This window comes from Dama dama, chromosome 9, assembly GCF_033118175.1.
Source record: "Dama dama isolate Ldn47 chromosome 9, ASM3311817v1, whole genome shotgun sequence".
In the NCBI taxonomy this organism is placed as follows: domain Eukaryota; kingdom Metazoa; phylum Chordata; class Mammalia; order Artiodactyla; family Cervidae; genus Dama; species Dama dama.
The window spans coordinates 61,250,482-61,263,830 of NC_083689.1; the positions used below are offsets into that span (position 1 = coordinate 61,250,482).

The 13,349-nt window shown below is 37.8% G+C and overlaps 1 protein-coding gene across 3 annotated transcripts in view; it reads right to left on the reverse strand.

Moving 5' to 3' along the window:
• Positions 1 to 12,812, reverse strand: part of JAKMIP2 (janus kinase and microtubule interacting protein 2) — a 188,569-nt gene extending 175,757 nt beyond the window's left edge. For 2 of the 3 annotated variants that reach the window (XM_061151667.1, XM_061151665.1), the window contains exon 1: positions 12,593 to 12,812. The gene's annotated coding sequence lies outside the window, so the exon portion shown is untranslated. The remainder of the gene's footprint in view (positions 1 to 12,592) is intronic. The other variant, XM_061151666.1, reaches the window with a different exon arrangement.
• Between the last annotated feature and the right edge of the window lie 537 nt (positions 12,813 to 13,349).

Consider the following 13,349-nt stretch of genomic DNA (forward strand, 5'->3'; position numbering starts at 1 on the left):
GTCTCTTGCATTGGCAGGCGGATTCTTTACCACTAGCAACTCCTGGGAAGCCCCAAAGTTACTACCCAGGTTTAATTCCTGTTACTATTTTGAGTTGCACTTACAAAATAAATATATGTTTATATGTTTATGTAATTTTTTTCTCTTTTCACAAAACTGTTATTAAATTCCATCTTTTGATTTTTGAAATCTTTTTTTCTTCTAATTTAAAAGACATATCTTACATGTTTTCCTAAGTCACTGAACCTTTTCCTACAACATACTGCTTAGAGAGTTTCATTACATTCAGTGGTTGGCATAGGACACAAATAATTTATCATATATATCTCACCTATATACAGGGACAGGCAAATCAAGGTTTCAACCTTTTTTCATCCAAACCTACTCTTGTCAAAACTCCTGCTATTCAGTACAAGCAAAAAAACTGAAACAAAAGAAGTCTTAAGTTGCATGAATTTAGAACCACGGAAACTATAACAGCACAGGAATATGCTCTTCATAGTATTAAATTCTGGGATTTGTACTGCTCAGTCCTTTTGACAATTGAGGACTTTTTCCAGAAATGAAATTCTTGTAAAACTGCTCTCTGAATCTCTTTAGAGAAAAAGAAATTTTCACAGTTAACAGAATTGTGAAAAACACAACATACAAGGTTTTCTGGGGTTTTTATTGCTTCAAAAGAGTAGAAAGGAAAACTAGAGAATATTCTTCTATTAAAATATATTTAATACCTATTTAAATATTTGTTTTAAAGAGAGAATCCCAGATTATGTTGTCAAATACACATAACTCACAAATGATCTCCTAAGCGTTATTAAAACAACAACTCCAAATGGTTTTAGGACTGGAGTTCATTCAACCCTTTGTTTTCATTCCTCACTGAGGAAACTTTGGTTATGGGGACCTTGTTCTCGAGTGTCGATTTTAACAGAGTGTTACTATCCTTACTTAGCAAGAATTGGGTCTCAATTAACATTTAACAATAACAATAACATTAAAATATATTTGCCTTTTCTTTATTTAATTTTCAGGAGCACAGTCAAGTTTTCACTGCAAGAAGGAAGAGGTTTAGTTCATTAGGTAATATGACATTGGAGTCAGGAAGACTTGAGTTCAGAATCTAGTTCCATCTGTTATTAGTTAGATAATCTTAAGTATTAAATTACTTTACATCAATAAACCTTAGTTGAGGGATGAATAAAATAGGGATACTATTACCTTCTTCAAAGCATGTTGCTGTATGCATGCAACAACTTTTGGGCAATGCTTGGCATCCAGGAAGCATAGTAAAACAAACACAAACCAACAACGCAACAACAACTAACATTAAAGTCAAATGTGTTTTGAAAGAAATTTCTTAGTGGTTTTTTTTAACCTGAATTTTTTTCATAAAGTAGATTAATGTGCCTCATAACCTCTATGTAATAAGCTAAACACTATATTTGGCTTATCAAATGAAACACTTATCTTCAGAGAAGAAAGATAGGATCGAATACTGATTCAAAACCATCCTCACCAACATGTGCGTTAACAATTCAGGCCAATTAGCTAGAAGCCACTGTGGTCATTTCACAAAAACAAAGACTTGTGCTGAAAATAGAGGTGCTATTTATGTATTCCATCTAAGCGTTACATGTACTAATATTCTATTAAATTTGGCCCCTTTTCCTTATAAAAAACAGAAGTTACTTTTGGACAGGGACCAGGGATAACAATTGGAAGTCTATGAATGCTTTCTATTTTGGGGACCTTCAATTAGGCTTTTGTGGCATTGGTGATGATGGTAATGATACACATGTGGAAACTTGTCATCCCCCATCCCTCTAAAACCCCTGCCCAAAGTTCTTTCCATATACAGATACATACCCGCTGATTATATATGAAAGGAAGGACTCAGTGAGGATAACCAAGTGACCTAAATTTCCTTAGCACCTGAGTTAGGACTTAGAGTGCAGGTCAGATCATGTCGTAGTTCTTGGGCTCTGATTCACATTACTGATGGATCATTCGGTTGTATAGGGCCACATCTCGTAGAACAAAAGAATTCTGAAGTAAGGAAATCTGGATTTGCATCTCATAGTTTCACTTAGTGGTGAGGTTATGCTGGACACAGGTAGACAATCTGAACTTTATCCTGAGGATGATTATAAATGATATAACATAAAATAATGTAACATAATATAATACAATGTAACATAGTATGTACTATCTTCTCTTACTAGCTTACATGCTTGTGAAAATTTAAAGTATGAAAAGTCCTTTGTAACTTGTAAAATAAAGTATTAAATATATATTAGTTATTGTGAAAAATGCCTTTGCTAACTAATTATGTAAGAGATAAAACAAATAATTGATGGAGTAGGGAGGAAACACTTGAAACTACAAATTATGTGGTTGAAATATCACTGTGACTGCCCCCAAACCAGATCAATAATAGCATTAAATTTCATATAGCTAGTTCATTTTTATCAAAAGGTCACCTACTGGGTTAAACTCATTTCAGCTTCCATAGTAATGAAAACGGAATGTTTCTCTAAAGAACAAAAACCAGACTTAACTGGGAAATAACTAGGTATAGTGGAATGAAAGCTGCTTCTCAAGTTGGCACAGTGGTAAAGAATCTGCCTGCCAATGCAGAGATGCAGGTTTGATTCCTGGATCAAGAAGATCCCCTGGAGAAGGAAGTGGCAACCCACTCCAGTATTTTGGCCTGAGAAATCTGATGGACAGAGAAGCCTGGCAGGCTACGGTCCGTGGTGTCACAAAGAGTTGGACATGACAGAGCATCTGGACACGCACACACAATCTAGATATAGTACATAATCCTCACCTGAACTAGGAATGAGCCTTCATAGTGAAAGGGAAAGTTGCTCAATTGTGTCCGACTCTTTGCGACCCTGTGGGTTGTAGCCTACCAGTCTCTGTTCATGGGATTCTCCAAGCAAGACTACTGGAGTGGGTAGCTGTTCCTTTCTCCAGGGGATCTTCCCAATCTAGGGATTGAACCCAGGTCTCCTGCAGGCAGATTGCAGGCATATGCTTTACCATACTGTGGGACAAACCAATCACAAAATGTCTACCAAACCTTAGTAGAATTTATGACCAAAAGATAACAAGCTCTAAACAAAAAGAACAAAGAATGTCCTCATTATCTCCTTATACAAAGGGACTGTAATTCACCAGGCTCCTCTGTCCATGGGATTCTCCAGGCCAGAACACTGGAGAGGGTTGCCATGCCCTCCTCCAGGGGATCTTCCCAACCCAGGTATCAAACCCAGGTCTCCTGCATTGCAGGTAGATTCTTTGCCATCTGAGCCACCAGGAACGCCCTAAAATACGGAAGTGGGTAGCCTATCCCTTCTGCAGGGGATCTTCCCATCTCAGGAATTGAACCAGGGTCTCCTGCATTGCAGGCAGATTCTTTATCATCTGAGCTACCAGGGAAGCCCACAATAAATACATAATAGGTACTCAAAGAATTCAGTTCTTTTCTGGATAATTTTGAAAGTAAGTTGTAAAAGTAAGTTTTCTTTTTATACTTGTTATAGCCTGACTATTTTAGATAGTTTTGTTATTAAGAGGGTCAAGACTATTCCATTTGTTGCTGGAATAAACTGGTTTACTTGAATTATAAAGGAAACTGGATAACGACGGAAGTCCTTAATTCTTCTAAAGAAGAGAACTGAGTCAGCATCAAGTCTGAAAAAAAACTCAGATTGACCCAAGGGAAAGGGCTCTTTTGCAAAATGACTATCTCCTAAACAAAATGCTTTTCTACTATTTCATCAGCTATTCTCTGTCATAAAGATCCTCTTGTTAGGAAAACAACATTTGAGGACATCAAGAATGTGGTTAGCGACAGCACTATGTGAACCAAGAATGGATCAATGCCACTTACATTACAGTTGACTATACAGCCAAAGATCAATGTTTCAAAGCAAGTGGATTATATAAAATAAATTTGGACAGTTAATGTTTTCAAACCATACGAACGTCTGTGGAAGTACAGTAAGCAAATGGCCAGTGACTAGCAGACCACCCTACCTGCCTCCTGAGACATGTGTATGCAGGTCAAGAAGCAACAGTTAAAATTGGACATGGAACAACAGACTGGTTCCAAATTGGGAAAGGAGTGTGTCAAGGCTGTATATTGTCACCCTGCTTCTTTAACTTATATGCAGAGTACATCATGTGAAATGCCGGGCTGGATGAAGCACAAGCTGGAATCAAGATTGCCGAGAGAAATATCAATAACCTCAGATATGAAGATGACACCACCTTTATGGCAGAATGTGAAGAAAAACTAAAGAGCCTCTTGATGAAAGTGAAAGAGGTGAGTGAAAAAGCCAGCTTAAAACTAAACATTCAAAAAACAAAGATTAATGCATCTGGTCCCATCACTCCATGGCAAATAGATGGGGAAACAATGGAAACAATGACAGACTTTATTTTGAGGGGCTCCAAAATCACTGCAAATGGTGACTGCAGCCATGAAATTAAAAGACGCTTGCTCCTTGGAAGAAAAGCTATGACCAACCTAGGCAGCATATTAAAAAGCAGAGACATTACTTTGCTGACAAAGGTCTGTATAGTCAAAGCTTCGGTTTTTCCAGTAGTCATGTATGGATGTGAGAGTTGAACCATAAAGAAAGCTGAGCGTTGAAGAATTGATGCTTTTGAACTGTGATGTTGGAGAAGACACTTGAGAGTCCCTTGAACTGCAAGAAGATCAAACAAGTCAATTCTAAAGGAAATCAATCCTGAATATTCATTGGAAGGACTGATGCTGAAGCTGAGGCTCCAATACTTTGGCCACCCAATGCGAAGAGCCAACTCATTGGAAAAGACCCTGATGCTGGGAAAGATAGAAGGCAGGAGAAGGGGATGACAGAGGATGAGATGGTTGGATGGCATCACCACCTCCACGGACATGAGTTTGAGCAAGCTCCGGGAGTTGGTGATGAACAGGTAAGCCTGGTGTGCTGCAGTCCATGGGGTTGCAAAGAGTCAGACATGACTGAGTGACTGAACTGAAATGAGCTAGAAATATTAATCTTGTCTCTTTACTACCATCAAGCGGTCTTGGCTAAGTCATTTAGGTTTGATTTCAAAAACTGCAAATAGAGTGAAAAATATAAAATATAAAATCATACACCATACTTTAAAAAGATTGGACACTGGCTTCTCTGGTGGCTCCGTGGTAAAGAACCTGCCTGCCAACGTAGGAGACAGAACTTCCATCCCTGGTCGGGTAAGATCCCACGTGCGACGTAACAGCTAAGCCAGCGCACCACAACTATCGAGCCCGCGCTACTGAGCCCACATGCTACAATTACTTAAGCACACGAGCCCTAGAGCCTGTCTTCCACAGGAGAAGCCACCACAGTGAGAAGCCTGCTCACTGCAACTAGAGAGTAGCCCCTACTCTTCATAACTAGAAAAAAATGTTCCCCTGGCAAAGACCCTGCACACCAAAAAAAAAAAAAAGATTGGACAATGTGTAGTTACACCTGTCCAGATAAGAGCATTCATGCAAATCAGGCATGCTTTTTGAGACTGGGCTCTTTTCAATCCATAGAATAAAAAAACCTGAAGGTTGCACAGTGGTGGAAGAACCAATTTCCCTTGCAGCAGGCTATTTTCCTCTCTTGTTTCAGAGTGTGGCGCTGCACCCTAAGGAGCCTCAAATGTGGCCAGTGTAGCTAAGAAGAGAGCAAGATGGCTCAAATCCTCCTTCCATGTAAAATTAACTAGGGGTAAGGTGTCCTTTTTACTTCATTCTTTTTTTAAAGCTAAGGTTTATTTTTAATGACTGCTAATTATGTCTCAGGCATCCAGCTCTAAATACTGTAAATTCTAAACTTTCTAGATACTTTTATTAAATGAAGTGCTTTTAAAATAAAACTAGGTCATAATTCAAAGGTCTTCCTTAATACAACAAAAAAATCATATGTTCTCTGAAATGAAAATTCCACTTTATGGGTAGTTAACAACCACTTAAATTCCTACTTAAGAGATGCAGGAGACAAAGACTAACCAGTGGAATAGGAGGAATTTTTCCTCCAGGTCTAGGTAACCCGAGGGAGCAGATGATGGAGAAGAAACTCCAATAATTCCAGAGTTCCCATTTTTACAAACTGAATTATCTAAGAAATTCATGAGAAAACAACTCTGGGATCTATAACATTTTCAAGACACCTAAGTCCCTCTCTCCGTCTCCTCAGTGCCAATTAGCAGAATTACCATCACGTGGACTCTCATGTGAATTCAGAGTGCTGGTTTTTAATATAAACTCTCCAGACAGGTTACTGTTTTATATAAAATTACCAGCTCAATGGACATGAGTTTGAGCAAGCTCCAAGAGATGGTGAAGGACAGGGAAACCTGGCGTACTGCAGTCCATAGGGTCGCAGAGAGTCGGACATGACTGAGCGACTGAACTATTGTTTTTATATAAAATTACTATCTTGCTATTCTTTTACTGGTAGAATGACACAATTCTTTAGATTTTACAGAATGGGACTCGTTTAAAATACTCCATCTAGCTGTTTTCATTGGTGTTATTGCATTTTTAAAAAGTTGTTTTGGAAAATATACTAAAGTCAGGTATATTTGACCTGTGAATAGTTTACAGGCCTTAAATATGGGTCAGTACTTTCATGGAAGGTACCGCTCCATAAAATGTTTATTTTTGGAAGGTATCTCTCTCCATGAAATGCTGCACAAGGAAGAACCAGATAAGGGACGTGGGTGAGAAACACTTGCTCGGTTTACATTTTCACTGTGGGTATACGAGGTAGCATTTTCCAAGGGAACGTTTCCAGTTTGGATCAGAGGCATAATGACAACATCACCCTCTTTTCTGAAGCACAAGCTCAGAAGGCTTTTTCAGAGTTATAACGATCTCAGCAAAATTTCCTTCTTGAAAATAACACCAGGGATAGTCTTCTAAACAGATACTGTCAACTAAACCTAGTCACATTTGGTTTTCCATCTCTGTTTTAATTGCAGTTGACTCCAGGATTAAAGCACTGCAGTAAATGATCTTAATTTCGATGCAAAATGAAGAAAGGGAACAAAGACTTTTCCCTCATACTTAGGTTTCACTGTAGCTGTATCTTTACAACTTTGATAAATGCTACAAAGGAAGCAGAGAGGGTACAAGAGTAATAGCAGAGACTTAAGATATACTAAAGGAAACCTCTCCAAGGAGTTACATTTTTTTAACCAGTTTTTAAAGAATTTTTTTGATGTGGACCAATTTTTTAAGTCTTTATTGAATTTGTTTCAATACTGCTTTTGTTTTATGTCAGGTTTTTGGCTGTGAGGTATGTGTGAGATCTTAGCTCCCTGATCAGATTGAACCCTCACCCCCTGAATTGGAAGGCTAAGTCTTAACTACTGGACCACCAGGGAAGTCCCCAAAAGTTACATTTAAAGCTCCAACTTAAAGTATAAGAAGAATCCAACCACCATTCATATTTTAAAAGGGGAAGAGCCAGAAGATTGGGCTTTCATTTAAAAACCATATATAGGTTTAAGAAAAATACAGATGTCAGAAAGATATCTGAGTTTAGTCTAAGTCATGTGATAGCTAATGTATGTTGTTTAAATGATTTTTATGAAGGATTTAAGTTGGTCACAGAGGTTAGGACTATAGGATGCCCCTACCACACTGAGGAAAAATAACACAAGTCTGGAAGAGGTTTTTGTTTCTGTACTTACTGTTTATGCATGCACCTGGTGAAATGCTTAGCAATTCAAACTGGATTTCTCTGACTTGGGCCCAAAACTTATTCTTTATCAGCAGACAAAAGAAGACCAAGGTCAATTTAATATCCATTGTGAGATGCAATGGCAAGTCAGAATAACAGATCTCATATTTCCTGAAAAACAATGCTTGAGGCACAGCTGCTGTAAATGAAGTAGGAGTTACCTGTATTTAAAAGCCAAGTATGAAGACCCCAAAATGGAGGAAAATATCTTGAGTCATCAAGATAAATGCACACAGAGATTAAAAATTTACTAGAGACATATTTCATTAACATGGAAAGATGACCACTTTAAATAAAATTAAAAAAATTATAAAACAGTGCTCAGAGTATGGCCCCATTTATGAAATTATATACCTGAGTGTGTTTATAGAAAAAAAATCTATATGCCACATATAGAAAAAAATCTAGAAGGAAGTACTAACAGTAATTATTTCTTGATGGTAGATTATGGGTGATTTTCTTACACATTTCTGCATTATCTTTTTTTATTCTAACAATGAGGATATTATGTTTAAAATGTAAGAAAAAAAAAGTCTTTAAAAAGACATTTAACTGTATTGGTGAATACTGATTTAAAGCAAAATGCCTTTAATATGATAGATCTCACTGGTACTGCAAGCTAATTAACTATAAAGGATGTTTCGCAATTGTGTAATGACAGTTCAGATGGCATATTTTGTTCTTTGGCCAGCACTGAATTACTAAACAAAGTACGCCCCTACAATGTTAGCAAAGAAAGGGAGATAGCAAATAATTATATTCTGGAGAAAAGTAATTTTTGATGGCTCAGAAAAGCATAAACATGAATATCCAGAAAATATCATAAAGTTGTTAAACTTATGTACACGTATTTATGATTGAAAATCATTTTAATTTTTAAGAACATGGAAGTTGAGAGATGCTTAACATAGATAGGTGGACATATAGGTAGGAGGTATGGCTAAGTTTCTTCAAATTAATTTCTATAGGATTAATTTGGTCCTAAGCACAGAAAAGGACTTCCTTGACATCTCAGTGGGTAAAGCCATCGCATTCCACTTGCAATGCAAGAGACACAGGAGACATGGGTTCGATCACTGGGTCAGGAAGATCCCCTGAAGGAGGAAGACGGCAACACACTCCAGTATCCTTGCCTGAGAAATCCTGTGGACAGAGGAACCTGGTGGGCTACAGTCCCTGGGGTCACAAAGAGTCAGACATGACTGAGCAACTAAGCGCACACACACAGCACAGCAAGAAATTGTTACTCCCCCCAACTTGTATGTCATTAAAAACAAAAACAAAAACAATACTCAGCCATAAAATAAGTCCACATCAGTCCAACAAAGTTCTAATTTTTTCCCAGACAAATGTTTCTATGCCTTATGAAATATCATGAATCCCAGGTTTTCTCCAAAATAATTTCTGTGTCTACCTTTTTTTTTTTTTTTTTGGCTGATGTCTAAAGAATGCACTTAGTCTATCTGGAAATCCAATGTGACCAAAGAACATACCATGGCCTCTGAAATATTCAAATAAAATGAGTTACATTTAATGCAGATTTTATTCTATTTGACATTTTAAAATTCAAATCAGCAAGTTAATTTGTTAAATTTTCTAATATGGTAGATTTGGCTTCATGAGTGTGGAATTTGGGCCCACTTATACTGTTTACCAAACCCAAAATTAAACAAGCCTAATCTCCCAAGCCTCTTTCCACTTACGTAAAATAATTATTATGGCACTACCTTTACTGATATGATAGAATTTGGGGGGGGGGGGCGGGTATAAGATGACAGATAAAGAATGTAAAATGACTTTAAGAATTATAAAAGAGTATATTAAGAAAAGGTGTAATGATGGTGTTAATTATAACTATATTATTATCATTAACTATTTTAATGCATGTACAGCTTATATACCCCCTAAGGAAATTCTATATTGCTAGAATATGCAAATTGTGCTAGTCATATAAGAGCTCTACAAACAGTTGTTTTTCAATTAATTAATTCATCATGTTTGGAAAAACATTTTCACATGGTAAGAAATTAATCGGGATGTGCAAACACAGGGAATTATAACTGACCTCTCAGAGTAACACTCAAGTATACACCTAGTTTACTTATTCCAGTAAAAACCAACTGAGTGATTTATGTTAAAACTTTAAAGATAAATTTTGTTTTCTTTTAGGTACCAATACTATGAAAAACATTGTAGTAATTTTTCTATGAACCCATGAGAAATGTAGAAAACAGTTTTGACTCTCCAGATATTTTCTAAGTACCCCAATGGAACTTGAAGTATGTATGCAAAACTGAAATATGTTCTGAGGTCACTTGAAGAAACAGGAATATCCTATCCCAAGAAATTAGATAATATGTGTTTTATCCCACATAAAGCAAGCTTTATGAAAGTTTAAATACCAGCCAAGATATTTAACGTTACAACAAGAATGAAATTTTCAAGACAGTATTTGAGAAAAAGGTAATTAACTTTGCTTGCTAAATAAACAGCATATTTAAATAAAAACATGTATATATCTTCCATATATTTTGTATTATCTGACATCAAATTGACTCTTGAATTATTTTATATCTAGATCCCACTAAACTAAAAATAGTTCACTTTTCTGTGGCCCTCAGCAAAGGTCATATAATCATCCAAGGTTGTAGGATCAAAATCTACACATGTGTTCCCATGAGGTCTGACCACACAGCTGAAACGCTGCTGACAGCTGCATGTCCATGACTTACAGTGATTTGCTTCTGCTCAAACTGTGCCAACTTCACCTATAAAACCACATCCCAATGAAAATTCGAAACAAAGGAAATAAAACAATGCCCAAGATAACTGTTTTCATTGCATGAAACAGGGTCAACTACAACATATCTTAATTTTTTTTAAAGCTTACTGAAATTTTCTTACAAGTCAAAAGTTATCATTAAAGATTCAGGATGCAGCGTGTTATACAATTTTTGTTATGACATACAAGTCCAGCACCTCTTTCGCTGCTCTACTTTACGTAGTTGTGATAAGGCCCACAGTAGCATGACTTGATGGAGGTGTGAATCTATATATGACATGCCATGAGCATATTAAATCCATTCTTCCCATTAAGTTGCTGAAGAGCCTTCCACTATATAAAAGAAACAGGAAATTTATTCCCAGAGAAATTAAATTATAAACCTGATTCAAATGCATGTAAAAATTGTAAATAAAGGTGAGCAGTGTGTAAAATAAAATGCAGGATTAAAACAAGTGTTTTTTCACATTGTAAAAAATGTTTGCACTGACGATGATATTGTTAGAGAAGAGGGAGGTGGATAAAAAATAGTCCACATGCTAAATGTAATGTTACTAATACAGTTTTACTTGCAAGGATTTTTCTGGCTTTAATTCAACAAAATCCATTATCCTGGGTGGTAATGGAGCCTTGTGCCCTACTCATCTCAGGCATCTTTAGTATCCTGAGCTGCCTTAAAGCTGTGATACAGTAAAATGTCAAGCAGATCCCACTAAGCATTTGTAAACTACAATAGCCCCCCATTTTGCCTACAAATCACACGCTCTCAAGCTGAGCTTTGCTCACTCGCTTGTTTCATTCGTTGCACAAGCAGGCTAATTTGGAAATGGCTAGTTTACTTGGGAACACCTAGATGTTCAAAACAATCCCACTTTCTTACTTGACCACCCAAAGAAGTAGAACCATAATACAACACTTGAGGGAACTGTAAAATGGTGCCTGGATACTGAAGGAATGAACAGCAAATAGCAGCACTAGTAAATAAAATGAATGCATTTCACCTTCCAGCTCATCTGTGCTTCCTGGGACACAACACGCAAACATGAAAGGGTTGGGGTAGAATGTCAAGAAAACTGATGTCTTTCAACATTCACTTGGCAAGATGCTAGACACAAAATAATACCACAAGCCACCTCCCTTTCCCATCAGTGTAAATTCGGGGCTCTCAAATCACCCCCCACAAACCCCAATTAAAAATAAAGGAAAAAGGCAGGCTATAACACAGATTGTCCTAAGTGGTCACAATGAAACTAAGGGACAATAACAAGAATAAATCTTGCATTAATCCAAATGAAGTCAGTGAATAATAATACAAACCAGAAGCATAGTCTCAAAAATAAGCAATTATCCCCAAGCATGCAAGGGCATTTAAAACCCATAAAAATCATTGCAAAGCACACTCTGCATATAAATATGTTTCATAAATGCTAAGTAACATGTGTATAGATGATATGCATATCCACAGGGCATCCATTTGTGTGATCACAATCAAATCTGTATACTAAAAATTACACTCTATCTGGCAAATGGTTTCTCAGCAAGAGTACATCAGAATATGAAATAAAAGGCTAAATTCTGGGGCTACCTTTTCTTAGCAATGAAGGAAATAAGCAAAATCACCTTATAATTGGGCCTGCAAGCTTAGGAGGCACCAAATGTGTTCTTGAAGGAAGGCCCGACCCTATATGTGAGAGCTGCAAATGAAATGATTCCTTTCAATAACATCTATTTCTTGGGAGCTCTTTTTCCACCCCCTGATTCTGTTGCTAAGCTTGGAAGGAAAGGAACCAAGTGGCTCAGTCTGCATTCTGAGCCAGTTCAAGATAAAATCAGAATACCATATACACATTTTTTTAAAACACAAGCAGATGCCTCCTTACTTCTCTCTCCCTGGCAACCTTCCTCTCTCCCAGCCCCATCACATCTTCCTCCCCATCTCTGAGGGAGTCATTGTTCAATGCAGGCCACAAATGTATACCCAGGTCATTTAATAGCCAGCTAAATCAAGAAGCTAACCTCGCTCCCTGCTACTTACCATGCTGAGATCCGGAGAAGCTGTTGAAAGGAAGGAGAGATGCAAACTGAATCCATTTTCCTTGAGACCGAGTCGGATGCAGCCTCCGAACCCAACATCAGCAGCGGCTGCCGGGATTTCTTCCCCTCCCTCTCTGGTTGGCGACGGTGCTAATAGGAACCACCCTTCCAGCCCTCACTGGAGTATCAGCAGTCGAAGCGGCAGAAGCAGCAGCATCACCACTTGGCCTCCTCCCTCTCGGAGGATGGGGTGAGCTCAGAAGCAGCCAGGAACTTGCAGCAGACACCTCCTCTGGCTCCTCCTCTCCTGCCCCCTCCTCCGAAACCCCACCCCTGCTGCGGTAGAGGCTGCCTGCCCTGGCAGCTGCCGGTTGTCATGGCAACCACCAATGGCAAGCGACCAGGCCAAGGGGGAGGGGAGATGGGCGAAGGGAGCTGCGGGGGCTGGAGGGGAGTGAATTCGTGCTGCTGCCCTCCGGGATGCTCTTGGTCTCTCCTACCCTGGACTTCAGGTCTTTAAAATTGGGGCAAGGGTGTATAGCCATGGGAAGAGAATAATTTAAATTTAATCGAAATCTAGACTGAATCATACAAGACAGCTTAACTGTTTTTTTCATTTTCTGTGGTTTTCCAATAAATGTTATTAAATTTGCCATTGAATAAATAATAGCAAGTATGGAGAAAGTTATATTATGTAATAGGAGATTATTATCACTCCAAATACACTTGTCTTTTATAGCATCTTTTACTGAAAGGCA